Genomic DNA, 25614 nt, shown 5'->3' with positions numbered 1-25614 from the left:
GTCACGGCATGCCTCGTTCCACCAAGGAACTGGGGGGCGCCGGGGCAATTCGGAGGTGCGTGGTATTGAACGTTCCGCAGCTGTTGGAATAACGTCTGTAATATGTGTGACCTCATCGTCGACGCTAGGAAAGTGACGGTCATCGGATGTCGCTAGAGACGAAAAGTATCCAATCGTCTTGGGCAAACTTCCAGCGTCGCGGGCGCATATATGGCACTTGAGGCCGCAGTCAAAGGACACGTGGATAGTGGTCACTCGAGTGTGTATCATCAAGGGCGGACTATTCGAAGCGCCGAGCTAGCGGAACAGTACCGACCGAAAGGTCCAAATGTGAGAAATTTGTCGTGGAGGCAGACAAAAATGTAAGGTCCCCAGTGTTGAGGCAAATTAGATACGCTTTGTGGAAGACGTCTAGCAATAGTGAGCCACGCAGACAAGGATGTGGAGATCCCCCCCACAGCGGGTGGTGGGCATTGAAGTCCCCAACCAGGAAATAGGGGGGTGGAAGCTGACCAAGAAGATGAAGGAAATCAGCTCGTGCCATTGGTGTGGACGATGGAATGTATACAGTAGAAAGAGAGAAGGTGTATCCAGAAAGGGAAAGACGGACAGCGACTGCTTGGAAGGAAGTGTTTAAGTGCATTGGGTGATAATGGAGAGTATCATGGAGAAGAATCATGAGTCCTCCATGTGCTGGAGTGCCTTCAACAGACGGGAGATCAAATAGGACAGACTGAAAATGGGGGAGAACAAAGTGGTCATAGGGACGCAGCTTTGTTTCCTGAAGACAGAAGATGACCAGCGATTAGGATCGTAAGAGGATCGACAATTCATCCCGATTGGCGGGAATGCCGCGGATATTGCAGTGGAGATAATGGACATAGGGTGAACAGAAAATTGAGGAGTGTGACCAAGGTTGCCGTCAACTCAACGACTGCTCAGAGCTTGCGACCGACAGCATGGAATGGCATTCAGCCGAAGGCAGAAGATCTTGGTCCATAGGTTGTTCAGGAGCAGCTCCTGCCACCAGCGATCGGCCGGTTGATCGGCCGCCAGCAGTGCGCCTCGGCGACACAGAAGACGGCAGAGGGCGAGTACCGCCAGGTGCTGCTGTAGATGACACCTTGGCGGAGAAGGAGAGGAACTGTGTTTCTTATTAGCCTTCTTAGAAACATGATGTTTAGATGAAGGAGGAACCGATGGTTGTGAAGTTGGGGTACGTAAAAAAATCTTCGCGAGTATGCTCTTTTTTCGAAGTCTTGGTGTCTGACTTTTGGGCTCGAGATTTAGCAGGACCCGATGAAGGATGAGCCAGAGAGTGAGCAGGCGAATGTGGGGAGATTGAACGGGCGATCTTTGCGCTGGCCGATCTGACGACCGTGGCACTAAAGGTGAGGTCGCAAGTCTGCGTGGCCGCCTCCTTTGTTGGCCGAGGAGAAGCAAGAACAGTGTTGTATTTTTCTGTCTGAGGCACGGTGGGCTGTCGACTGGCGAGTAGTTTTCTAGCAGCAAAGGTCGACACCTTTTGCTTCACTCTGATTTCCTGAATGAGCTTTTCGTCTTTAAAAATGGGGCAATCTCGAGAGGAAGCAGCGTGGTCACCCATACAGTTGATGCAACGAGGGGATGGAGGTGGACAAGCACTCTCATGGGCATCCTTGCCACATGTAACACATTTGACCGGGTTGGAACAGGACTGGCTGGTGTGATTGAACCGCTGACACCGATAGCAACACGTAGGGTTTTGGATGTAAGGGCGAACGGAAATTATCTCATAGCTTGCTTTATTTTCGATGGGAGTTGAACTTTGTCAAATGTCAAGAAAACAGTATGGGTTGGAATGATGTTCGTGTCAACCCTTTTCATAACTATGAACAGCCGTTACGCCCTGGTCAGACAGGTAGTGTTGAATTTCCTCGTCGGACAATCCATCGAGGGAGCGTGTATAAACGACCCCACGTGATGAATTTAAAGTATGGTGCGGTTCCACCCAGACAGTGAAGGTGTGTAGCAGTGAAGAACGTAGCCATTTTTGTGCCTGGAGGGCACCGACTGTTTCTAACAACAAGGTGCCATTTCGTAATCTGGAACAAGACTTTACAGGACCTGCAATTCCGTCGACACCTTTCTGAACAATGAAAGGGTTGACCGTGGAGAAGTCGTGACCTTCGTCAGACCGAGAAACAACAAGGAACTGTGGCGACGATGGAAGGACTATCTGTGGCTGAGACACATTGAACTTACGCTTGTGAGCAGACATAGTAGAAGAGGAAACTATTGCGAAAGTATCCCCCATGATTACCGGCGTCTCCTATGGTGCGCTCCTCAGTTGTGGGGGCCCTCTCTGAGGGCACTCCCGCCTTAGGTGATTGTTCACACCTCAAGTCACACATCCCGAGAAACGGACGGAGGGACCAATCGGCACTTTCGGAAGGTATCAGCTCGGGTAATCACCCCCCCCCCTGGGCCTGGCTGTTACCAGGGGGTACATACGTGTCCTACCTGTCTACCCGGGGCGGGGAATTACGCGTTACCCCGTCACCAGCTACGCATGTAAACGCGTGGATCAGCCTTCAGACACACACAGGGAGGAAAAAGGAGAAAGGGAAGAAACTAAGGGAAAGGAAGAAAGAGGGGTCTCAAACGCAGCAGCAGAGAAAAGGGCAAAGAGAAGAGGTAAGGAAAAGAGAAGGCAAAGGAAGGACGAAGACTTGCAAGTGAAGAAAGCAAAGAATTTGTTACAGTTTCGAGCGTCCGTCTCCAGACTTAGGCGCAAAACATACTCCCAGAGGGGGAGAAAGGGAAGGAAAGAGCCAGTGGTGAGGGAGGGGGGGGGGCCAAGATGGGGGATAGGGAAGGATGCGGAAAAGGAAGGTATGCATCCCGGAAAGGAAGGAGGGCCACATTAGCTCGGGGTCCCGGGCTCACTACACACGTATCCACAAAAGAGTTGTGGACCCCCCTGGGGGGATTGCAGTTGTTAAATTGGAGACTACATGGCTGGAGAACTTTGTTCATCGATAAATTCTGTAGTTGTCATCGTTGAATGTCAGATCACAGATCATGGAATGCACGTTCGTAAGTCAACAGGACAATCATGTCCCACCTGACGGGTTTGAGGTAGTCCAGCATGCATTAATCTGGAAATGACTATTCATTCCACTCATGCCACACGGCAAGTTGTGGAAAACAAGCATATCGAAGTGCCCCACTACATTGACTCAACCTCCTCTCTATCGCCATATTTAATTTAAGTGGTGAGGACCTTCATTCGACAGTCATCATCCATCGTTCCATACTGACCATCATTCAAACTCTCAGACATAACACTTTAAGCAACTGTTCAGACATCTTATTATGATTCCAGATTCACATATAATAGACGATACGAACAATACATTTACTATACATTGCTAAGGATCTGACTGTGTGGGACACTTTCGGCTTTTTTTCCCAGACTTGGCCAACCATAGACTGTTCAAAAACCCATGACATCAGTGCTGTTGGGGTTAATTAATTGATCAGTCAATTCGCGTAATTTCCTATCAATTCATTATGAAAACTACACCAGAACCGTTATTGTGTAACTGCTAACACTTCCATCTGGTTGCTGGTACCACTGGTTTACCATCTCACTGTAGGTCTATGTCCCATCGAACTAAACAATTCTGAATATCTTTCGCATACAATCTTAGCTTCAATGAAATTTAGTTGAGTGAGTTTGGGATGTAAGCTTCTTTCAGTTGTCTACAAGTTGGTATGTAATCCCACTCTTGTCTGAGGGACCATCTGTTTGTGTGCCAGAGTGTAGAGATTATATTCCTGTGATTAATTTTATTGATCATTGCTTTATGTAACTTATTAGAAAATTTTAGCATGGGGAGAGTTCCGTGACGAACTAAAGCCACTACACATTCTTATGCAGGGTCAATCATTCATTACTTGCACACAACAGAAGCTGTAAAACTGAAGGTTCGTTAGAGCACCACACAATTTTCAAATAGACCTGATCCTATTAGAGGCTCCTTACTGTTATGCTGAGACTTATTTATATCCATTGCTTACATGGAAATTGTATTTATTTAAGGACACTGATATTTGCATGTCGCCAAATGCTTGTGACATTTCATTGTGAGAAAGGCAAAGTTAAATATTGTCAATTCAATTACAGTGAAACTCCATTAATATCATTTGCTTATATGCTGTCTAGCTATCCGGGGAAACAGCTTCCTAGGCACCCTCTATTACAAGAGTGGGCAGGATCCCACACTGTGATTGGACAAAATTACGAGGAACAACCGGGGGTTGAATGCAGACCTATTTGTAGTTCTACACTTACTGACCGAGACACCAAGTCACAACAAGCCTGAACACGTGCGACATCACTGAAAACGTTAAGATTTCCATTTATCTATACTCTTAGCCTAGGTCATTAGTCTAAACTTTATTAGCAGCCACGTTTTTGTACGTTTCTTAACAGTAGATACCACGTCCATTTCAGTATGGATAATTTTGAAATATATGGTAATATCCAGGTCAGAAGCATCATTGTGAGGGCTCAACACTAGTATTAAATAAATGCCTGATTACAGTAAATTTTACCTGTCCCGCAAACTCGCTGCATTCAGCAAGGCATATCTGTAGAGCAAGGGTTCCGTACGTCTCGCCACATATCGCAGCCGTGGCGGGGCAACTGGGGACAGATCGATGGCTGGTGTGTGAGTAGGTGACCCATCTGTGGGGGCGGCTGGAGTGGGCTTGGGTGCACCTGGCGTGCCACGCTGCTGTTCCTCGCACGCTCGCGCCACCGCCAGCGCCTGCAAATCAACATCGCAACCGAACGTTATCTCTCACTGCTCACACTACCAGTTCCATGGAAACTGTTTTATTAGTTTTGTTTTAGGGCGCTAACGACAGCTGGGGTCATACACGCCCAAGCCACAGCTAGAGAACACGAACACAGCGGAGTTAAACGACTATTCATCAATCCCAATTGACAAGAAGATAGCTAAAAACCGGCAGGGCTAAAAACGCACCACACGAACGGAAGTCCAATACTAAAAATTATATGACCTTCGCCATAATGACTCAGCAGATAGAAGTAAAACGCGGTAGACAGCCACCGCGTCATTCGCTGAAATGGCTGATAAATAAGACGGCCAACCCAAACTGGAACGTAAATAGTTAAAAAGAAAGGGCACTCCATCAGGAAGTGGCAGACGGTTAAAATTTTGGAGCAATATGTACAGAGTGGTGGGACAGCGTCAATCAGCAAATGACCATGGCTGAAAGAGCAATGCCCAATACGCAGCTGAGTTAAAATAATCTCCTGCCGGCACAAGGTCTGACAGGAGATCGTCCAAGGCACTGGGAGAGGCTTCAGCCTAAGCTTATTCCTGTGAAGGAAGGGCCATTGGTGATGCCAAAGGGACACCACCACCTGACAGATGGCATCACAGAAATCAGAGGGAATGTTGGCACTCCTGGGCTGAGGTACGAGGACTCCAGCCTTGGCAGCAGCTTCAGCAGCCTCATTAACTGGTAGACCGACATGACCAGGAACCCAAAGAAACACGACACTGGCTCCAACAAGAGTGAGCAAGTGACAATTTTCCTGAACCCGCTGCACTAAGGGATGGGCAGTGTACAGTGTACATAGACTTTGAAGGGCACTGGTTGAGTCTGAGTAGAGGACAGGATTGAAATGCCTGTGTCGCCGGATGTACTCCTTGGCCTAATGCAGGATGAAGAGCTCGGCTGTAAATACTAAGAATTGTTCTGGAAGCCGATATCGAAACATAGGTGCCAATGACGAAGGCACACCCGACCCCATGGTCAGTCCGAGAGCCATCGGTGTATAAAAAGGTACCATTGCAAAGAAACTAAAGGCGATAGACCGAGGCTGGAATAGTGTCGTTAGGAAGTGAATGAAAGCTAAGGTTAAAATGAGAAGCTTCACGAAGCGAAGGATTCACACCCACCAGGGAAGTTGCAGGAAGTGTGAATTTAAGCCACCATAAGAAGTGCGGAAAGCGGACTCCTGGAGGTAACAGAAGAGGGACAAGCACCACACTGACGGTCAAATGAATCATCAATGGAGGAGGCAAAGTATGGGTGGCCACGCATGGCAGAAAAATGGCATGCATACATGCTGAGGAGAAAGTCACTGTGGTAGGATAGTGGTAGTTTAGCAGCTTCAGCATACAGACACTCAACCAGGCGAGTGCAAGAGGCACTGGTGACCAAACGGATGCCATGGTTGGTTGGCTCGTTGATTTAAAAGAGGGGGGAGACCAAACTGCGACGTCGTCGGGTCTCTGTTCCTGGTAAAATAATTATGCAGGTGAAAAAAAGAAAAGGAAGGAGACGTACAGCACAATAATGGGAGAAAGAAAGACAACCAACACTACTATGGACCAAACAGGAAAAACCACAGAGAGAAGCAAAACATGTAGAAGGGGTAAAAACAAGAGCGCAGATGACCTTGGCTGGCTGACCACGAGAATAAAAAGGGATCGCCAGCCACTCTGTGACACATTAAAACAGCCAGCCTAAAAGCATTAAAGTGGAGAACAAAGGGACAAGGGACATGCGCGAGAACTTCTATAGAAAGATAAAACACAACATCACTAAGTTTGCCGATGAGGCTTTGTCAGCTAAAATTAATGGACACGAGTCCAGTAACTGAAGAGTGTCGCAGGGCAGGCAAAGAAGGACAGCTCACCACTGTCAGCCAGGCGACGCAACGAGACTGAGGTAGGTCGCCACAGCGCAGAGGCTAGCCATGTGTTAGTTACCCATGCGTGGCCAATGTGTAGCTGGCAGAGAACCACAGAGTCCCAGCAAGAGGCCCACATGGATGACTGGAACACATTCGTAGTCTCCTTAATGGCACACAGTTTGCTGTGTGTGCTGAGGTTATACCATTTCGTCTCCCAAAGCCGCAAGACCTTCTGGCATAGTACTGAACGTAGGTCAGTTGCAGAGAAGCCCATGTCCATAGGCGGTTTCCACGTAGTCAGTCGGGCCTGCCTGTCTTCAAGTTCGTTGTCAGGGATTCCGACGTGACCTGGCGTCCAGACAAACCCCACTAAACAACTAGACCGTTCCAGGGCATAGATTAATTCCTGTATGGTCGCTACCAAAGGATGACGAGAGTAGCACTGGTCGATAGCTTGTAGGCAGCTAAAGGAGTCTGTACGCGGAAGAAACGACTCCATAGGGCATGAACGGATGTGCTCAGGAGCACAGAGATATAGTCACCAGCTCAGCAGTGAAACACTGAAGCCATTGGGCAAGGAATGGTGTTTATTATGTCCTCATGGACACACGCAAAGCCGACCTGATCATCAGCCAACGAGCCATCGGTGTAAACCACTTTGTAGCCTCAGTACATGTCAACAATCGAGATGAAGTGGTAGCAGAGAGCCGCAGGGTTAACAGAGACCTTAATGCCATCTGAAGGATCCAGACGAAGCCGCAGGCTAGGCGTTCACCATGGAGGTGTATGTGAACGGACCTCTAGTAAAGGTGGTAAAAGCAAGGACTCCAGTTCGGAGGAAGGGGTCGCACACGAACTGCAATTTTAAGCACTGACCTGCGCCGCCGATGTGGGAGATTAACCGCCATGGGTGGGAATAGGCGACAGTAATACGGATGTGCAGGGATCTACAAACGTGTGCAACTTAACTCGAGAACAATTGTGCACGCCTAACTTGCAATGGATGAACTCCGGCCTCCACTAGGATGCTGATCACCGGACTCGTCCTGAAAGATCCTGTCGCTAAGCGAACACCGCAATGGTGCACTGGGTCGAGTAAACGCAACGCTGATGGCGCCACCGAACCATCAACTAGACTCCCATAGTCAAGGCGGGATTGAATCACGGCTCTGTAAAGCTGCAGCAGTGTAGAGCGATCTGCACCCGAGTTGGTGTTGCTCAGGCAGCGGAGGGCATTGAGGTGTTGCAGCACTTCCGTTTACGCTGACAAAGGTGAGGAAGCCAAGTCAACCTGGCGTCGAAAACCAGGCCTAGGAGTCGGTATGTCACCTGCAGTCGGTGGACCATCATTAAGGAAAAATTATTATTCTGAATGACAGGTACGACGCAAATAGAAGTGCATAACACTACTTTGCGGCCGAAAACTGGAAACCGTGGGCTAGAGCCTATGACTACGTCTTGTCGATAGCTCCCTGTAAGCGTCACTCAGCAACACCGGTACTGGTGGAGCAGTACGAAATGCAGAAATCGTTTGCGTACAGAGAAGGTGAGACAGACGGCACTGCAGATGCTGTTTGACCATTAATGGCCACTAAAAATACAGACCCAATACAGAGCCCTGCAGGACCCCATTCTCCTGGATATGAGGGAGAACTATAAGGGGGGGCGCACCCATTTTGACATGGAAAGTACAAAACGACAGGAAATTTTCGACAAAAATCGGGAACAGGCCTCAGACCCCACTCGTATAATGAAGCAAGGCTATGATGTCAGGGCGTGTCATACGCTTTTGTAAATCAAAAAAGATGGCAACCAGCTGTTGGAGGCTGGAAAACGCTGCTCAGATAGCAGACTCGAGGGACACAAGATTATCAGTGGTTGAGCGACCGTGGCGGAAGCCTCCCTGACAGAGGCATTAGGCTACGTGACTCCAGGACCCAACCCAACTGCTGACACACCATACATTCCAGCAGCTTACAAAGAATGTTATTGAGGCTGATGGACCGATAGCTATCTACACCAAGCAGGTTTTTACAGGGTTTGAGCACCGGAATGATGGTGGTGTCCCACCACTGCGATGGAAAGACGCCATCGCGCCAGATCCGGTTGAAGATGGAGAGGAGATGTGGCTTTTAGTCAGATGAGAGATGTTTCATCATCTGACTGGATCCGATCTGTCCCAGGAGCTGTGTTGGGGCAATGTGTAAGGGCACTGAGGAGGCCCCACTCTGTAAATGGGGCGTTACAAGATTCACTGTGGCGTGTATTGAATGAGTGGACTGTCTTGCCGCTGCCGTTTCAGAGTGCGAAAGGCTGGAGGGTAGTTATCTGACGAAGAGGCGCGAGCATAGTGCTCACGAAAGTGCTTAGCAATCGTGTTTGCGTCAGTAGGTAACACGCCATTTAGGTTAACATTGGGAACACCTGTTGGGGGTCTGGCCCTCGAAAACACGATTCGTTTGAGAAGTTGGCGAAAGCGGGCATGGATGCGTTTAAAGGCTATGAGGAGCTCCAGGGAAGGGTGCCGCTTTTGACGCTCAAGAGCTCGCCGACGCTCCTTAATGGCTTCAGCGACTTCTGGCAACCACCAAGGGACTGCCTTTCGCCAGGGGCACCCTAAAGACAGGTAAGTGGTCACTACCACACAGGTCGTCATGTGCTCTCCAGTGGATAGATGGGAGAAGGCCTGGGCTGCAAATTGGTAAATCAATGGCGTAGCAGGTATGAGCCACTCAAATGTGTGGCAGCCCCAGTATTTGAGAGGCAGAGGTCTAACAGAGAGTAAAGTTTCGCAGTAACTGCCTCGGTCAGTAAGCAATGTGCCACCCCACAAGGGGTTATGGGCGTTAGAATCTCCCAGAAGTACGAAAGGTCCAGGGAGTTGACCAATCAATGCAGCCAATATGTTCCGGGGTACTGCACTATCTGGAGGAAGATATAGACTGCAGGACGTTATTTTCTGCGTTGTCCTTATCCTGATAGCCACAGTTTCAAGAGAGGTTTGAAGGGGGGGCATAGGTTCACTACTTACTGAGTTCAGGACAAACACATCCGCCACCTAACATCCTATTATATTCGGTACGGTTCCCGTAATATCTCCTACAGCCGCCAAGGGAAGGGGTCCGCACTGCCAGGAACCAGGTTTCTTGGGGGGGGGGGGGGGGGGAGAGAGGGGGGCGGCGGCAATACAGGAAGCTGGTGTAAAGCTTAATAGTTGCTGTAGCACAGCCAGGTCATGGAAACAACCACCGCAATTCCACTGGAGGATTACATGATCGTGGAACTGGGAAGGCATGAAACATTGAGGCAGTCGATGCCTCAGTCACCTGCTGCCACCAGATGAGTACCTGTGCGATCGACGTCCATTGTTTAGTTTCATTTGCTTTAGGGCGCAAAAAACATCTGGGGTTTACTCGCCCAAGTCTAAACTAGAGAACACGAACACAGTAGTTAAACGACTATGTGTCAGTCCCAATAGACAGAAGAGGAGACAGCTAAAAACACGCACATGGAAAAAGGGCTAAAAACATCATACACAAATGGAGGTAATAAACTATAAATTAAATGGCCTTCGCCATATTCAGTGGATAAAAAGAAAAGCGCGGTCGACAGCCTGCATGTCATTCCCTAAAACGGCTGATGAATGAGGCGGCAAACCCAGGCTGGAATGTAAATGGTTAAAAAAAGGGATTCCAGCAGGAAATGGACAGTTAAAATTTGTGTACAATGTGGACAAAGTGGTGGGGTAGTGCCACTTAGCAAATGATGGCTAAAAAGGCAGTGCTCAATACGCAACCGAGTTAAAAATAATCTTCTCCTAGTGGTAGGGTCGAGAGGAGGTTGTCCAAGGCGATGGGTGCGGCTTAACAAGACAGCTTATTCCCGCGAAGGTAGGAGCATTGGCGATGCCAAAGAGAAACCACCACCTGACAGATGGCTACGCAGAGATCGGAGGGAATATAGACACTCGTGGGTTGTTACATGGAATGTAGCCTTGGCAGCAGCGTCAGCTGGCTCGTTTCCTGGCCGACAGACATAACCAGGGACCCAGAGAAACATGACACTGGCTCCACGAAGAGTGAGCAAGTGACAGTTTCCTGGAACCGCTGAACTAAGGGATGGGCGGTGTACTGCACACAGATTTTGAAGGGCACTGATGATGATGATGATGATTATTATTATTATTATTATTATTATTATTATTATTATTATTATTATTATTATTATTATTTCCTTCACTTTCTCAGACGTTAAGTCCGGTTAAAAATGGAGTGACGCGGACCTCGATCAAGCGTCACTTCCTTTTAACTGTACGGTATGTGTTATATTGCATTTAGGAACTTTCGGGTAATTGAACATGTATCAATAATTACGGATTTCTGTAGCTGTAGATATATGTTTGGATGTAGCTGTATTGCATTGATGTACTGGTGGATATTGTGTGGTATGACTCCTGTAGTTGATAGTATAATTGGTATGATGTCAACATTATCCTGATGCCACATGTCTTTGACTTCCTCAGCCAGTTGGATGTATTTTTCCATTTTTTCTCCTGTTTTCTTTTGTATATTTGTTGTATTGGGTATGGATATTTCGAAGAGTTGTGTTAATTTCTTCTTTTTATTGGTGAGTATGATGTCAGGTTTGTTATGTGGTGTTGTTTTATCTGTTATAATGGTTCTGTTCCAGTATAATTTGTATTCATCATTCTCCAGTACATTTTGTGGTGTATACTTGTATGTAGGAATGTGTTGTTTTAAAAGTTTATGTTGTAAGGCAAGCTGTTGATGTATTATTTTTGCGACATTGTCATGTCTTCTGGGATATTCTGTATTTGCTAGTATTGTGCATCCGCTTGTGATGTGATCTACTGTTTCTATTTGTTGTTTACAAAGTCTGCATTTATCCGTTGTGGTATTGGGATCTTTAATAATATGCTTGCTGTAATACCTGGTGTTTATTGTTTGATCCTGTATTGCAATCATGAATCCTTCTGTCTCACTGTATATATTGCCTTTTCTTAGCCATGTGTTGGATGCGTCTTGATCGATGTGTGGCTGTGTTAGATAATACGGGTGCTTGCCATGTAGTGTTTTCTTTTCCCAATTTACTTTCTTCATGTCTGTTGATGTTATGTGATCTAAAGGGTTGTAGAAGTGGTTATGAAATTGCAGTGGTGTAGCCGATGTATTTATATGAGTGATTGCCTTGTGTATTTTGCTAGTTTCTGCTCGTTCTAGAGATAATTTTCTTAAATTGTCTACCTGTCCATAATGTAGGTTTTTTATGTCGATAAATACCCTTCCTCCTTCCTTTCTGCTTAATGTGAATCTTTCTGTTGCTGAATGTATGTGATGTATTCTATATTTGTGGCATTGTGATCATGTAAGTGTATTGAGTGCTTCTAGGTCTGTGTTACTCCATATCACTACTCCAAATGAGTAGGTCAATATTGGTATGGCATAGGTATTTATAGCTTTTGTCTTGTTTCTTGCTGTCAATTCTGTTTTCAGTATTTTTGTTAGTCTTTGTCTATATTTTTCTTTTAGTTCTTCTTTGATATTTGTATTATCTATTCCTATTTTTTGTCTGTATCCTAGATATTTATAGGCATCCGTTTTTTCCATCGCTTCTATGCAGTCGCTGTGGTTATCCAATATGTAATCTTCTTGTTTAGTATGTTTTCCCTTGACTATGCTATTTTTCTTACATTTGTCTGTTCCAAAAGCCATACTTATATCATTGCTGAATCCTTCTGTTATCTTTAGTAATTGGTTGAGTTGTTGATTTGTTGCTGCCAGTAGTTTTAGATCACCCATGTATAGCAAATGTGTGATTTTGTGTGGGTATGTTCCAGTAATATTGTATCCATAATTTGTATTATTTAGCATGTTGGATAGTGGGTTCAGAGCAAGGCAGAACCAGAAAGGACTTAATGAATCTCCTTGGTATATTCCACGCTTAATCTGTATTGGCTGTGATGTGATATTATTTGAATTTGTTTGGATATTAAGTGTGGTTTTCCAATTTTTCATTACTATGTTTAGGAACTGTATCAGTTTAGGATCTACTTTGTATATTTCCAATATTTGTAGTAACCATGAGTGGGGTACACTATCAAAAGCCTTTTGGTAATCAATGTATGCGTAGTGCAGCGACCTTTGTTTAGTTTTAGCTTGATATGTCACCTCTGCATCTATTATCAGTTGCTCTTTACATCCTCGTGCTCCTTTGCAACAGCCTTTTTGTTCTTCATTTATAATTTTGTTCTGTGTTGTATGTGTCAATTTCTGTTTAATGACTGAAGTTAATATTTTGTATATTGTTGGTAGGCATGTTATGGGGCGATATTTAGCTGCGTTCGCTGTGTCTGCTTGATCTTTAGGTTTCAGATATGTTATTCCATGTGTAAGTGTATCAGGGAATGTGTATGGGTCTGCAATGTAACTGTTAAATAATTTAGTTAGATGTGAATGTGTTGAGGTGAACTTCTTTAACCAGAAATTTGCTATTTTGTCATTTCCAGGGGCTTTCCAATTGTGAGTAGAATTAATTGCTTGGGTGACTTCATGTTGCAAAATTATCACTTCAGGCATTTGTGGTATCATCTTGTATGTGTCTGTTTCTGCTTGTATCCACCGTGCATGCCTGTTATGTTGTACCGGGTTTGACCATATGTTGCTCCAGAAGTGTTCCATGTCTGTTATGTTTGGTGGATTGTTTATTTTAATGTGTGTGTTATCTATTGTCTGGTAAAATTTCTTTTGGTTTGTGTTGAATGTTTGGTTTTGTTTCCTTCTATTTTCACTTTTTTTGTATCTTCTGAGTCGTTTGGCTAATGCTTGTAATTTCTGCTTCTTTTCGTCTAATTGCTCTGTCGCTTCTTGTTGTGAGATTTTACCTAACTTTTTTCGTTTTTTTTCCGAGATTTCATTTCTTATAAATTGTGTTAGCTGTCCGATGTCTTTTCTCAGTTTTTCTATTTGGATCTGTAGCCTGTGTTGCCATGCTGGTTTTGTGGGTTTCTTCTGTGTGTTGGTTGGTTCTGATCTCTGCCTAGTGTGTATATTTAGTGTAGTGAGTGCTCCTATATAAACCAGTAGTTGTAACTCTTCCATAGTTGTGTTTTCATTTATTTTGTTGTGTATGATTGTGTTGATAGTTTTTATTGTTGTTTCGACTTGTGGGTTATTTGGTGGTCTACGCAAGAATGGTCTAATGTCTGTATTTGTGTCTTTGTATTCTATATATGTTAGCTGAAATTTTTCTTCTATATCTAACATCTGTGTCACTTCGTGTTCTATTTGTGCTTGTTCTGGTGGCTGTCTTAAGATTTCGTTTTCCTCTGATTGTTTAATTGGTGCATGTTGTTCTTTGTTTGTTTGCTCTGGGATGTTTGAGTCCATTACTGTATTTTCTTATTCTTCTGATTGCACATTATTTTGTTCCAGTATTTGTTGTACTTGATGTTTGATGTTTTCTAATTCTGACTGGGGTATCCTGTTATTTTTTATTATTACACGGATCTGATCAGCTAATCGTTGTTCTGTTAAAAATTTTAATTCTGGGTATCTGGTAATAAATGTTGTGTATACTTGTGATCTGTATCCAGTTGTGTTGGTTCCTAGGTTTGTTGCTTGGTAATAACAGAACATGAGGTGTCGATTAACTTCATCTGACCATCTCATCCTCTGTCTTTGTTTTCCTTCTAGGGTGGTTGCAGGAAGCATATCCTGCAAAACACCTCTATTTGGATTTAAATCATTTTCCAGTTGGCTAGCAGTGTCGTTACCATTGTGGGTGGGCATAGGGTCCAAGCGTCATCCCCGACCATGACGGCGCTTGTCCGAGGCTTCTTTACTTCTGTCCTGAACCAACTAATCACACTAAAAGGGGGGTTAGCCCTATTAGTGGTTTGTTCTTTTCGTCGCCTTTTACGACTGGCAGAACATACCAGAGGCCGATTCTTTTCCCGGGCCTCCACGGGGTTTATTATTATTATTATTATTATTATTATTATTATTATTATTATTGATGTTATCTAATTCTGACTGGGGTATCCTGTTATTTTTTATTATTACACATTATTATTATTATTATTATTATTATTATTATTATTATTTGGGTTGAGGGGGGCGCTCGACACTGTCAGTATAGAAGACACACACAGCCCCAATATGCTGAACTGAAAGCGGCACGCCCACAAACTTCACCGAATGGTGGATTCTTCTGTCAGAGGAGGAAGCCATGTGTGAGGGGGCTATGTCCGATACGTGGTCTGGTAAGCAAAACCACCTTTAGCGGCGAGGCTGATACGATGTCCACCAAGCCTTTGTGGTCGATTTGAGAGACCGCAGTTCATTGTCTGACACCTGCAACCATTCTGTCTCCCACTGACGCATGTGCATCTGTCAGATAATGAAGTAATGGCGTGCAACGGGATTGGACACTGACATCATCCAAACATGCTTCCTTGGCAGCTTTGTTAGCCATGTCGTTACCCTATATCCCAACATGCCCAGTTACCCAGCAAAAGATCACGTCCTTGCCACAGCACTGAAAACGATGTGAAGAGTCATGGATCAGCTGAATCAGCGGGTCTGACCAATACATTTGGTGAAGTGCTTGCAGTGCACTGAAAGAACAGACCAGAAAACTGGTACAGTAATGTCTGAACCCTCTCCAGTGCCATATAACCTCGCATCATAATTTGTAAATTGTTCTGTAACATGCACTTTAAAAACCCTGTCAGGTAAAATCATAGAACTGAGAGCATTCCCCTGCTGGGATCCAGCTGTATAAATAACGATAAAACCATGGTACATACTTAAAACAGCCAAAAACCAAGCTGCAAAAACCGTAACTGGAGTACAACTTTTCGTGTACTGTATCAAGAGTAAAATCACTTTGGTCTTCTGAAGACACCTGGGCGGCGTGCGTTCCATCCTTGGGTGTGTATTTTCATGCTGAAGAGATCCAGATCTTTGAGACAGTCCATAGCACGTATGCCAAATGGCTGGGTCGCCAGAAATTCATATGGACGGACTTTTCAGTGGAAAAGCAGAAGCCATTGTCGATCCTCCAGGAGTAAAGACGATCAAGACGGCGCTGAAGGCGCCGTTTAGTGAGACAGGCCCATGAAGTGCAATAGATGGGAAAATCGTCAACAAAAAGAGAGCTGGAAATGCTCGGCGGGAGACAGGCCATTATAGGGTTAATGGCGATAGTAAAGAGGACGACGATCAGGTCTGAACCCTGAGGCACACAATTTTCCAGGATAAAGGTGTGACACGGCAGAACCCACACACACCCTGAAAACTCAGTCTTGCAAAAATGCCCAAAGGAAACAAGGCATATGGCCACAGAAGCCCCACTTGAGTGTATGGAAGATACCACTTCTCCAGCAGGTGTCTTACACCTTCTACAAATCGAAAAAACACGGCCACAGTCTAGGATTTACGCAGGCAGAAGAGGTTAAGTTGATTAAGAAGGTCAGCCAAGATGGCACCTCTGTGACAGGTCCTGGGAAACCTCCAAAGAGCATAATGCACATTGAAGTCACCATGTAGTAAAAATGGGAGAGGTAGCTGCCCAATAAGCTGAAATACGTCTGGCCTGGTGACATTGAATGACGGAGGGACATGAATGGTACAGTGGGATAAAGTCAGCTAGGGAAGGAAAAGGCGAACTGCAACAGCTTGAAGATGGGCACTCAGGGAGATGGGTTGACTATGAATGTCATCCCATATGAGCATGGCGCCCCATGAGATGGAATGCAGACCTCAGGAGGTCAAAACGAATCAATAAGTAATGTGAAAGCGCAAAGCAAGATGAGGGTGCAATTTCGTTCCCTGAAGGCAGATTACAATGGGATGCTCTGATGCTAAAAGCAGCCATAAATGCTCTTAGTGTGACCAAAGACCGCAAACGTTCCATTGGAGGACAGTCATGATGAACAGATATATGAGGGTGTCAACTCAGTGGCTGCCTAGTGACAGCCGGTGTGAAGTTGCTAATACATGGCACAGAAGCAAGAGGATCCTGCTCCATGGGGTCTGGACATTGGCTTGCTTATGCAGTCTGTCCGAGTCTAACGCTGAAAAATGGTTGGTGGTGCACACCAGTAATACGGAGGCCAGCTGGGCTAAACTACCATGGAGCGACACCTTTTAACAGGATCTTCGAGTTGGCCAAGGAAGAGACAGACTGCCTTTGTTGAGCATCATCGAGACTTTCTGGTTAGAGGAAGACTCGGCTGTTGTTTTGCTACAGGGATGGAGGATGTCAACGCAGGAGTATTTTTCCTGTCTTTTCCGGCCCACAGGTTGTGTAGCTGGTGGCTTCGCCCTTTGAGGAGATAGTTTGATGGTTTGTTACACAGCTGCATGGGGGGTGGCGATACTACCTTTCACAACCTCAGAGCTGAATTTGAGGTCGCATATCTGTGTGGCCATGTCCGTCATGGAGTGAGGAGTAGCAAGAACGGAGCTACCGATGGCAGATAGGGGAACACAGGGTGATTGGTTGGTTTAAGGATTAAAGGGACCAAACTGCAGAGGTCATCGGTCCCTTTTTCCAAAATACTAAAAATACCCACAGAGAATAAAAATGTTCAACAGAATAGGAGACAGACGACACAGAACAAAAGAAACATAGACAAGGACCAGACAAAACGAAATAAAATCACATGGAGTGTGACTGTGGTTGGCCGACCATAGGAACAAAAAAAAAATGGAAAAGCTAACCACCGAAAACACATTAAAAACTTAGTTGAAAACCGTAGGCCAAAGGCCAGAATCAACACAAAACAATAAAATAAAACAAACACTCAGATTAAAGAATAAAAACTCCCTGCCCTAATAAAACGTAAAACTAAGGCAGCCATAGCAGGGTCATCAGATAAAACGGCAGGGAGCGTATCTTGCAGCGCAAATGTCTGCCTGACCACAGCTAAAAGGAGGCAGGCCAACAGAATGTGGGCCACTGTCAAAGCCGCCCCGCAGCGACATACAGGAGGGTCCTCCCGGCACAGTAAATAACTGTGTGTTAGCCGGGAGTGGCCAATGCGGAGCCGACAAAGGACGACAGTCCCTACGGTTGGCTCGCATGAATGACCGCCACACAGTCGTCGTCTCCTTAATGGCACGGTGTTTATTGGGTGTGATCCGATCGCGCCATTCAGCGTCCCAAAGCGCAAAAGCTTTTCGGCGGAGGACTGCCCGCAAATCAGTCTCTGGGAGGTCAACATCCAGAGATGGTTTACACGTGGTCTCTTTCGCCAGGCGGTCAACATGTTCATTGCCTGGGATACCGACATGACCGGGGGTCCACACAAAGACCACAGAGCGGCCGCAACGCGCAAGCGTATGCAGGGACTCATGGATAGCCATCACCAGACGAGAACGAGGAAAACACTGGTCGAGAGCTCGTAAACCGCTCAGGGAATCGCTGCAGATCACGAAGGACTCACCTGAGCAGGAGCGGATATACTCTACGGCTCGAAAGATAGCGACTAGCTCAGCAGTGTAAATGCTGCAGCCAGCCGCCAAGGACCGTTGTTCGGAATGGTCCCCTAGAGTTAGCGCATACCCGACACGACCAGCAACCATCGAACCGTCGGTGTAAACAATTCCAGAGCACTGATAAGTGGCCAGGATGGAATAAAAGCGGCGGCGGAAGGCCTCTGGAGGGACGGAGTCCTTCGAGCCCTGTGCCAAGTCGAGCCGAAGGCAAGGGCGAGGAACACACCACGGGGGTGTATGCAGAGGCGCCTGGAAAGGGGGGTGGAACAGGGAAAAACCCAAGCCCACAGAGTAGCTCCTTTACGCGTACGGCGATCGGACAACCCGACCGGGGCCGACCGTCCGGCAGATGGACGACCGACTGCGGGAACAGGACACGGTAATTTGGATGCCCGGGCAAGCTAAAAACATGGGCAGTATAAGCAGCCAGTAATTGTTGGCGTCGCACCCGCAGAGGAGGGACACCTGCCTCAACAAGGATGCTGTCCACAGGGCTGGTGCGGAAGGCACCAGTGGCAAGTCGGATCCCGCTGTGTAGTATTGGGTCCAGCACCCGCAACGCAGAGGGGGATGCTGAGCCATATGCCAGGCTCCCATAATCCAGACGGGATTGGATTAACGCCTGGTAGAGCCGCAACAGGGTAAATCGGTCGGCGCCCCAGCGGGTGTGGCTCAAGCATCTCAGAGCGTTTAGCTGCCGCCAACACGCCTGTTTAAGCTGCCGGATATGAGGAAGCCAAATCAACCGGGCATCGAAAACCACCCCCAAAAACCTGTTTGATTCCAGCACTGAAAGAAGTTCGCCGGCAAGATAAAGCCGCGGCTCCGGGTGGACAGTGCGTCGCCGGCAGAAATGCATTACGCAGGTCTTGGCCGCCGAAAACTGGAACCCATGAGCTACAGCCCAAGACTGCGCCTTGCGGATAGCGCCCTGTAGCTGACGTTCAACAGCTGCAATGCCAGTAGAGCTGTAATAAAGGCAGAAGTCGTCAGCATACAGGGAAGCAGAGACAGAATTTCCCACGGCCGCAGCGAGCCTGTTAATGGCTATTAAAAACAGGCAGACACTTAAAACAGAACCCTGTGGCACACCGTTCTCCTGGACGTGGGTGGAACTATATGAGGCTGCGACTTGCACGCGGAAGGTACGATATGACAGAAAATTTCTAATAAAGATCGGCAGAGGGCCCCGAAGACCCCATCCATGAAGCGTAGAAAGGATGTGATCACGCCATGCCGTATCGTACGCCTTCCGCATGTCGAAAAAGACAGCGACCAGGTGCTGACGGCGGGCAAAGGCAGTACGGATGGCCGACTCCAGGCTCACCAGATTGTCGGCGGCGGAGCGGCCTTTACAGAACCCACCCTGAGATGGAGCCAGAAGGCCCCGAGACTCCAGTACCCAAGTCAAGCGCCGGCTCACCATCCGTTTGAGAAGCTTGCAAAGAACGTTGGTGAGGCTAATGGGGCGGTAGCTGTCCACCTCCAAAGGGTTCTTGCCTGGTTTCAGAATGGGGATAACGATACTTGCCCGCCACTGCGACGGAAACTCACCCTCGACCCAAATACGGTTGTAAAGGTCGAGGAGCCGTCGCTGGCAGTCCACTGAGAGGTGTTTTAGCATCTGGCAGTGGATGCTATCTGGTCCAGGAGCGGTATCACGACAAGCGGCAAGGGCACTGCGGAATTCCCACTCACTGAATGAAACATTGTACGATTCTGGTTGGTTGGTGCGAAACGAAAGGCTCCGACGTTCCATCCGCTCTTTAATGGAGCGGAAGGCCTTAGGGTAATTCGCAGAAGCGGAACTCATAGCAAAATGCTCTGCTAAGTGGTTTGCAATGACGTCGGAGGCAGTACAAACTGCTCCATTCAGTGAGAGCGCAGGGACGCTGACAGGTGGCCGATAACCGTAGACGCGTCGAATCTTGGCCCAGACCTGCGATGGAGTGACATGGAGGCCAATGGTGGACACGTACCGCTCCCAGCACTCCTGCTTGCTTTGTCGGATAAGGCGGCGGGCCCGCGCACGCAGCCGTTTGAAGGTGATCAGGTGTTCAATGCAGGGATGTCGCTTGTGACGCTGTAGCGCCCGCCGGCGATCTGTAATCGCTGCAGCGATCTCAGGCGACCACCAAGGCACAGTCCTCCGCCGAGGGGACCCAGAGGAGCGGGGAATGGCAGATTCGGCGGCGGTAACGATGCCGGTGGTGACCGATTGAACCACCGCATCAATGTCGTCATTAGAGAGAGGCTCAATAGCGGCAGTGGAGGAGAACAAGTCCCAGTCAGCCTTATTCATAGCCCATCTGCTAGGGCGCCCAGAAGAGTGACGCTGTGGTAGTGACAGAAAGATCGGAAAGTGGTCACTACCACACAGGTCGTCATGCACACTCCATTGGAAAGACGGTAAGAGGCTAGGGCTACAGATTGAAAGGTCAATGGCGGAGTATGTGCCATGCACCACACTGAAGTGTGTGAAGGCACCATCATTTAAAATCGAGAGATCGAGCTGCGACAATAAATGCTCAACGATGGCGCCTCGACCTGTCGCCACTGACCCACCCCACAGAGGGTTATGGGCGTTGAAGTCGCCCAATAGCAAGAAAGGTGGCGGCAATTGGGCTATCAGCGCAGCCAGGACATGCTGCGAGACATCACCATCCGGTGGAAGGTAAAGGCTGCAGACTGTAACAGCCTGTGGCGTCCACACCCGAACAGCGACAACCTCTAAAGGTGTTTGGAGAGGGACAGACTCGCTGTGCAGAGTGTGAAGGACAGAGGCAGACGCCACCCGACACCCTTTCATATGCTGCCCGGTTCTTGTAATAACCCCGATAGCCACGGAGGGCGGGGGTTCGCATTGCTGGAAACCAAGTTTCCTGAAGAGCGATGCAGAAGAAAGGGCGAAGGCTGATAAGTTGTTGGAGCTCAGCTAGATGGTGGAGAAAACTGCCGCAGTTCCACTGGAGAATGATATTGTCCATGGCTGAGAAAGGCGGGAAAGGACTGGGAAGGCAATTTACGCCGCTTGTTCACTCACTGCCACCGATTCAGTACCCGTACGAGAGGCATCCATGGCGTCCGAGGGACCAGCGAGATCAAGGTCCTCAGCGGACGCCAGAATCTCGACTTCAGACGCAGAGCGCGAAAGGTGCGGTGGGGTTGGTGCTACCGCAAGTTCCTTGGGCTTAGTGCTCTTCTTTGATTTCTCACGCTGCTCCTTGGGTTTAACTGGCTGGGAGGGCTTCACCGATTCAGTCTCCGGGACTGAGGAGGATCGTGAAGCCCGTCGACCAGCTGATTGTGGGCACTTACGCCACTGTCGGTCGTCAGCCTTCCCGCTGGTGGGAACCTGGGAAGGGAGGGACCCAAGGGACCCCTTGCGAGCGTGGGAAGCCGAAGAAGTTGGACACTTCGCCGGCTTAGAAGCGGGGACCGACGTCCCCGATGGGGGGGGATGGTGTTGCTCCTGAGGTAGGTGGCACAGGAGCAACCCGGTGGGTAGAGCCCCCCACTGGCAAGGGGGCAGGAGGAGTTGTACCACTCGTCGATCCAGCCGGAAGTCGCGAAACTGATGGGGCGAGCACAGGTGTTGTAGCAGCGGCGTAGGAAGATGTCATTCTCACTGGATGTAATCGGTCGTATTTCCTTTTGGCCTCAGTATAAGTCAGTCGGTCCAGGGTCTTATATTCCATGATATTGCGCTCTTTCTGGAACACTCTGCAGTCTGGCGAGCAAGGTGAATGGTGCTCCCCGCAGTTGACGCAGATGGCAGGCGGGGCACATGGAGTATCGGGATGAGATGGGCGTCCGCAATCTCGACATGTGAGGCTGGAAGTGCAGCGGGAAGACATATGGCCGAACTTCCAGCACTTGAAGCACCGCATCGGGGGAGGGATATAGGGCTTGACGTCACATCGGTAGACCATCACCTTGACCTTTTCCGGTAACTTATCACCCTCGAAGGCCAAGATGAAGGCACCGGTAGCAACCTGATTGTCCCTCGGACCCCGATGGACGCGCCGGACGAAATGAACACCTACGTTCTAAGTTGGCGCGCAGCTCGTCATCAGACTGCAAAAGGAGGTCCCTATGGAAAATAACACCCTGGACCATATTTAAACTCTTATGTGGTGTAATAGTAACGTTAACATCCCCCAACTTGTCACAAGCAAGTAACCTGCGTGACTGGGCGCAGGATGCTGTTTGTATCAGTACTGACCCAGAGCGCATTTTAGACATGCCCTCCACCTCCCCAAACTTGTCCTCTAAATGCTCGACGAAGAACTGAGGCTTTGTGGAGAGAAAAGACTCCCCATCAGCTCTCGTGCAAACTAAGAATCGGGGTGAATAACCGTTACCTCCATCCTGAGACTTACGCTCTTCCCACGGCGTGGCCAGGGAGGGGAACGTTTTCGTATCGTACTTCTGAGCATTAAATTGAGCCCGAGAACGCTTAGAGACTGCTGGCGGCTGGCCGCCAGCGAGAGATGATGTACCACGCTTCATTGCGTGTCATCCGCCCTGATGCCACCTACTCCGACCAAGGGCCCTCCCCACAGGCGCCACCCAGCCACAGCAAAGGCCACCTGGCAGGATGGCCGTTGCCGGGAGTCCCGATACCCCAGGACGATAGGCATCTACTCCTTGGCATACGTGGGGAGTTAACGGCGCAGGCATCAGTAGAGCGATCCCTGTGTTGTCAGGGGGCTACAACCAAGAGGGTACATGGCGGCCCCACCACAACGGACTGGCTACCGTGCTGGATCTTAGGTGCAAAAATGTCCAAGGTGGTCGTCGCAGTTAAAAGAAACACTGCAGAGTGCAGTGTGGTAATCGCATCCAGGGACGGATCCTCGCCCAAGAGATCGAAAACGAGCGGGACGCCATTGCAACGACGAGAAAGCCGGCTAAAGGTCTAATTGCACGACGGATACAGTGCACCATGCAAGGCTCCCTTCCCCAATTGGCTCGCTCTTCGGAATGATTTAGAAAGATGGAAGTCAAACCCGAGAGGGGACCATCACATAAGGCCGCAACATGTGAGACTCCTTTTAGTCGTCTCTTACGACAGGCAGGAATACCGCGGGCCTATTCTAGCCCCTGAACCCGCAGGGGGGGAACACAGGGTGACTAGCCAGTAGCTTGCTCGCTAGCTAGCTACTGAGTAAGGCACATTTCCCTTTATCACCATCTCTTGGAGAGCCTGTTAATCAAGATACACAGGACAATCCCGAGAAGCGGCAGCATGGCCGCCACCGCAGCTGATACAGCAGAGAGAAGGCGGCGGACAATCACCCTTGTGTACACCCCTACCACAAGTAACACATTTGGCTGAGTTTCGTTAAGACGTTCTCGTGTGGTGTGAAATGATGACACTGGTAGCAGCGCATCGGGTTCGGAATGTATGGCTAGACTGTGATATTTTCGTAGCCTGTTTTGCTCTTTGACGGCAGCACCACTGTATCAAAGGTGAGGAAAGGTTTGCAGGTGGACACTAAGGAAGAATCTACCTTTTTCATTACAAAATGGATGGCAATAACACCCTGTTGTGAGAGGTAAGATCGGATTTCGGCCTAAGACAGTCGAGCAGCTAGGTGTAAATCACATCATGGGTAGAATTCAAAGTTCTATGGGCCTCGACACGAACAGGGTAGCCGTGAGGAAGCGAGGCAGCAAGCAGTTGTGCTTGAGAAATAGAAGCAGTCGTCAGAAGCAAAGTGCCGTTCCCTAAACGAGAGCAGGATTTCACAGGGCCGGCAATTGCATAAACACCTTTCTGGACAATAAACAGATTGACCATGGCAAAGGACTGTTTTCAGTATGTGACACCACGAGGAACTGTGGTGCAGCAGGAATGGTCTTTGAATCATTAGCCTCATTACGTCTACGTTTCGTAGACGTTGATTGGGAAGATGAGTGACTCACTGCGAGAAAATCCCCATGATTGCCAGCATCTTCAATGGCGCACTCCTCCCAACTGGGGGCTCCCTCACAAGGGGGCGCACCTGCCTTAGGTGATTGTTAACACCTCATTTCACACCTGCTGAACACATGACGAAGGTACCAATCGGAAGTTTCGGACGGTTGTAGCTCAGCCAATCACCCCTCCGTGGGTCTGGCCTGTACCACAGGTACGTGGAAACTCTACCTGTCGATCCAGGGCTGGGAATTACACGTTACCCAGTCACCTGTTACGTACTGGATGCATGGGCTGGCCTCCAGTTGTGCACAGTGAGGAAGAAGAGAAAAAGAAAAACACTAAAGCGGAGGAATGAGAGGACAAGGGAAAGAGGAGAAGAGAGCGAAAAGAAAGGTAAGACTGTTCTGATATCAGCGATAGACAATGCAGAACATTCATATTAACATTCCAGACATGTTCTCCAAGGGAGGAGAAATAAAAATATCAAGAGGATAGACATGTAGCACGGAAGGGGGAAAATGCTGCAAAAGTTGGTCACCCGTGCTAGCCAAGCACGAACCCACCAAAGAGTGGCTAGCCACCTGGGAGGGGATTGAGAATGGTGTTCTGTGGATTTGACACAGGAAGGTTGTTCACGTGGATTACATTCATGGAGAGATGGTCCAGAGGTAACGCATTTTGGGTTTAGTGTGCAACAAGATGATATATGACAAAAGCATAGGCAACAGAAGAACCTTAGGGGTGGTGGAACACGAGGTTTCACGTCACGTCTGTACACGATGACTAACTTTGTGGGAGGAGATACCCTTCAAAGGCTGAGATAAATGTGCCTGCATCTGTTTAGTTAACCTTTTGACTTTGTAAGGTGTGTGAAAAAATGAATGCCTCAGCACCCAAGACTGCCCATACATCCTTATTCAGAGTTTAAGGTCTTTGCGGAAGACGATTCTTCAGACCATATTCAAAGACTTGTGTTTGGGCCATTGTCACTTTTGTCACACATTACTGAATAGCTGTAGACAGTGTGGCAGAGGCGGCTTTAATCCTTCAGTATCCAGGACACGTTTTTCCTGTAGACTTCTTTGCATTTATCTTCTGTACATTAGTCTTATCAGTCCGACTATATACTAATTACTAAAAAAATTAGTTGTCTTCTAGCTGTCTGGCATGCCCCTCTTCCCATGGGGTAGCCAATCTGGGGAAACATTTTGGTTGCAGCTATCTGCACTGATATCTGATAGGATGGCTACATCTAAACAGCCGTTGTTTTGACACGATTTAAAATATTTCATGTGCGGAACATCCTCTCTGATGGCAACTTCTCAGAAGGCTCTTCTCATGGGTTACACCCAGCTGCAGCAAAGAATCTGGCACAATGACAACGCCAGGGATTCCCAGTGCCCCATCAAGACAAATCTATTCCTTGGCTTGCATGGGGAGCTATC

The sequence above is a fragment of the Schistocerca serialis genome, chromosome 3, assembly GCF_023864345.2.
Source record: "Schistocerca serialis cubense isolate TAMUIC-IGC-003099 chromosome 3, iqSchSeri2.2, whole genome shotgun sequence".
Classification (NCBI taxonomy): domain Eukaryota; kingdom Metazoa; phylum Arthropoda; class Insecta; order Orthoptera; family Acrididae; genus Schistocerca; species Schistocerca serialis.
Note: the sequence above shows the minus strand (reverse complement) of the source record.